This window comes from Peromyscus eremicus, chromosome 4, assembly GCF_949786415.1.
Source record: "Peromyscus eremicus chromosome 4, PerEre_H2_v1, whole genome shotgun sequence".
In the NCBI taxonomy this organism is placed as follows: domain Eukaryota; kingdom Metazoa; phylum Chordata; class Mammalia; order Rodentia; family Cricetidae; genus Peromyscus; species Peromyscus eremicus.
In genome coordinates this window covers 46,048,743-46,053,149 of record NC_081419.1, presented here as the reverse complement: position 1 = coordinate 46,053,149, position 4,407 = coordinate 46,048,743, and the positions used below count along the sequence as shown (strand labels likewise).

General features: G+C 38.3%; 1 pseudogene; it reads right to left on the bottom strand.

Moving 5' to 3' along the window:
- Positions 1-812: 812 nt before the first annotated feature.
- On the bottom strand, positions 813-2,140 carry LOC131908103 (tumor susceptibility gene 101 protein-like; annotated as a pseudogene).
- Positions 2,141-4,407: the final 2,267 nt, after the last annotated feature.

The window sequence follows — 4,407 nt, the reverse complement described above, 5'->3', positions numbered from 1 at the left end:
AAAATTACTTTGGAGGGCAAAGATATTTTTTATTATGTCAGATCACAATAATAAAGTAAGAAACAGTTCAGATGACCAGAGAGAAAAAGTCAGAAAAGTTTTGAGGCAGAGTTGAGAAAATTTGTTGATTGGGGGAGAGAGAAGCTTGGTAAGAGAGAACAGGAGTTAGCTTCAGCCACTGGGTAGATCATTGTCCCATTACAGAACTCTGAAAGGAGGAACTGAAGGAAGAGTACTTAACTATTGTCTGGCTAGGTTTTAAACCTTTCTATATTGACCATTCCTAGAATGACCTTCCTCTTACCCTTTCAGCCGTATACTGTATGTGCAACATTCTTGGTTGTCTTCTTAATCAGCATCCCAGACAGCAGTTACTTGAGTCAGGAATCTGGGACATCGAGGACACTGACAATCAAGGACACTGTTAGAAACTCAAGTCAGCCAAGAAGTAAACAGATCTATTGCCTACTCCTTAAAATATATTTTTTCAGGATTTTGAAGTGAAAAGCAGATAAAATTTCTATATCCTCCTCATTTTTCCTGGGTCAGTTCACAGTTGTTCCTCCACACCTGGCAGGAGGTCCTTCCTGTCCCTACAACTGTAGCCACAGAGTAGAGAGGTCCAGGTTTTCCCTTTCTATGGAATGACTATCTCATCTGTAATTGTTTGAAGCATAAATCCTGTATAAAATGGACCAGATATCTTCTCTGTTTCTTTCTTTTATTTGCAACAAATTTTATTTAGTTCAGTCAGTCCCAACACCGCACAGAAAGCTTACAGAGGATACAAAGTGCATTAATAAAAGCCAGTCTTTACCCAAAGGAAACAGAAAATATATTATTGATTCAAAATATTTAACACTCGAATGATAAACTGCAATAACTTATTCTGGGTTCTACTGATGAGAGAAAGGAAAAGAAGAAAAGAATGCTTTACGAAGAGGTCCATCTCCAGCTGAGACAAGAAGTCAGTGGAGGTCACTAAGACCCGTGGTCTTTCTTGCTTTTTGCACAAGTGCCCTCAGCTGGAACTATTTATGGAACAGGAGGCAGACATGCTTTAAGAACACATCCAGGTCTATTACTCCCCGCCTCAAGGCTTCTCCCAGTTAAAAGATAGTGTCTTCAACTGCATTTCCTCTGCATACAGATTTAGAATCTGTTTATATAGTGGGGCTGTGGGAATGATAACTTCATCAATGTTATTATTTTCAGACTGATTTTGTTTTCTTCAGAGCAGAACTCAGTTCTTCACCCTTCTTTTTCAAAAGTTCTATGTGTTTATCAACTTCAGCTACTTCTTGATCTAAGCGTGTAACTATCTCTTCCAGTTTCTGGTGGCCCTTTTTCAGATCTTCCTCTGTTCGTTTCAAGGCATTGAGTGGTGCCTGGGCACCATCCATTTCCTCCTTCATGTGCCATCACAGTTTGTCACTGACTGCTGAGATGAGAGATGCTCGAATGGTGTCCTCACTGATTGTGCGGTCTCTGCTGGGACCAACAATGGTCACAAGAGGCTGGGAGGGGCACTGGGAGCTTGTTGTGGCAGGGTATGGGCCAGCAGGTGGGTAAGGACAGTCAGAATAAGCACTGGGATTGGGAGGGTATCTAGATGGATATGCGGAAATTCCACTCAACATGCCTGGCATGTAGGAGGTATTTGGTGACCCAGTTGCTGTGTATGGTAGGTAGGATGCAGAAATAGTGGGACGGGAGAACACTGGAGACTCCTCTCCAAATATCACAATCATGATCTGAATAAGCTCCAGCAACTCTGACCATGGATGTTTCCAGTCATGTAGATAAGGTAGGTAGATTTTCCCATTTGTATCCACTTGCTTTCCTGCTTTAATAGTCATTGAACTAGTAGGCTTAACAAACAGATAGGGGGATTATATGGGTATGTGTTCAGCAGCCACAGGCATATTGGAATATTATATGTATTACCTCTGTAACGCACAGGAATTGTTGCAGTGAGATTCACCAGCTCCCTGGAACTGCCATCATTAAAGACATACAAATTCAATACAGGTTTGAGATCTTTGTACATAGGAATGACACTGACAGTTTGATGGACAGTTAGATCTCTGTATTTGTGCTTGGACATAATCTTCTTCAGCTGACTCTCCAATATTGCCATGGTGCTTTCCTCCATCCCTGAAGGCAGAGGGTCAGCGCCCTGGGGCTGCCCCAGGCCGCCAGACTATCACTGCTGCCCCGCCCCTGCCAAACAGGAAGCCCATCTTCTCTGTTTCTTTTACACACTTTCCTTTGTCTTCTCTCTCCTTTCAACAGAAAACTACATTTGAATCTCTAACACAAGAGTTGCTTTCATTACGATTCCATGGTATAATGAGTAAGACAAGGGGGTAGCCGTGGGATACACCAAGAAACGTTCAGGATAAAGATGTGATGAGTGGGATGGTGGGATTGTGTGTTCTTATTAGTGCATTTACTATTTGAGGACAAACAAAATTTTTAACTGTCTACATTATAAAAACATCATGCCTTTTTAATGACACCTGTTAATATAAATACATGAAATCATGTACGTACATATGAGATGTAAGCACAAGTGAAATTCTCTAGGAAAACAAAGGGTATTAACATGAAAGGTGGGAGGAGACAAAAGGTAGAAGGATGTTGGGAAAGTAAATCCTTCGTGAGATGGTCCTGATGTAACATGCAGTATGCACAATGAGTATATCCAATGAAAATCAAAATAAATATAAAAGATTTTTAAATTACTACTATGACACTCTTTACTTCCTTCTACTGTCCCACACTTCCCTAATCATTCCCTCTTTCAATTTCCTTTGTTCTTTTCTTTGGCTCAATTAACATTTAGGAGATTGGATTTCTAATATGAATTTAGTATCTTATTGTACTGAACATATTTTGTTGAGTAAGACAATTTTGAAGGTGAACCTTTTGACCTTGTATACCACTAATTATGTGTAAATTACAGTTTGATTATTAAATGCTCTTATTACCATGTCCTAAATAGTAAGAGTTGTTTAACAGAAATAATACAGTCAGAATCTGGAGCTTGCTTTTTATAGGAAATAAAAAAACACTGGAGCCTAATTACTTTGCAGACACAATTAATACCAGTCTTTTATTCCTATTAGGCAGTGCCATAGCAAATTCCAGGCATGACCTCAAATGCCTGTTAATATCACTGCATTTTCTATCAACCTTTTGTTGGTGTTTTGCCTTCTTTTCAGACTGAACAAATTCAGGGGACTATGCTGCCTCTTCCCATGTAAAATGTGCTATCTTGACAGTACCTAATCCAAGCATCACATTATCTCTGTCAGGTGACAGAACTTGATTTTCCCTGATGTTCAACATCCTGACACCTAAAGCCTATCATTAGGCATAATATCACAAATGCTTAATAAGTAGTCATTTCCTTCTCCTTTCTATTTACCAGTCCACATTTGATTACTGAAATTGTAGGAATGGTAACCCCTATAAATTCTTCACAAACTTACCTAGAATTATCCAATTTAGTGGCAACCTAACATCCTCCAGTATGAAAAGCTGCACACATACTGTTTTCTCTGCATGGTTGGGTTCTTTGGTTACTTGAAAGAAAGATTAAAGACCCTCCTGGTGGTTCATAGTTTTGTCCATTCCTATCAGGGTTTTTTGAGTCATTCCTTTCAATCCCCATAACATGAAATGTACTCATATTTTCTGGATGTCACTTGTTACTTCTAAATTTGTAGCATATGATGTTTTTTGATGTATTAATAGTTTACATTCTTTTGTCCATTAAAATGCTCACCCACATATATATTTCTGTCTTAGTTATGGTTTCTATTGCTGTGAAGCGGCACCATGATCACAACGACAACTCTTATAAAGGAAAACATTTAATTGAGGTGATTTACAGTTTCAGAGTTTTAGTCCATTATCCTCATGTTGGAATGACAAATTACATGAACTTTCACTGATTTTCCTTTGTGTCTTTCCCATCAACACAATCTATGTTTTAAAGCAGTAATTGAACTAAAGATACATCTATAGAAATTATTAATATTCAAGAAAGAGAAAATAAAAGGCAAAATATGAAGTAGGAATTAAGAGATGTGGAGAGTCAAAGGTTGAAGTCCAGCTTACTTCTAACCAGAATATCAGAAGGTAAGAGAAAGGACAAAAGAAGAAATATTCCTCAGAGATGAGGCTAAAAAGAATGATGAACACCATGCTCTCTCAGAGCTGGAGAACTTGAACATAATATATAAAAAAAGAATATATATAACTTAAAGCAGGGCAACAAAACCTCAGACAAAGAAGATAATCAGTATCAGTCATAAAAAGGAGAATGACCAAGAAATGAGAGAAAAGTAGAACATAAAAGACAGTGGTGTATCATCTTCAAAATACCAAGAAGAAAAC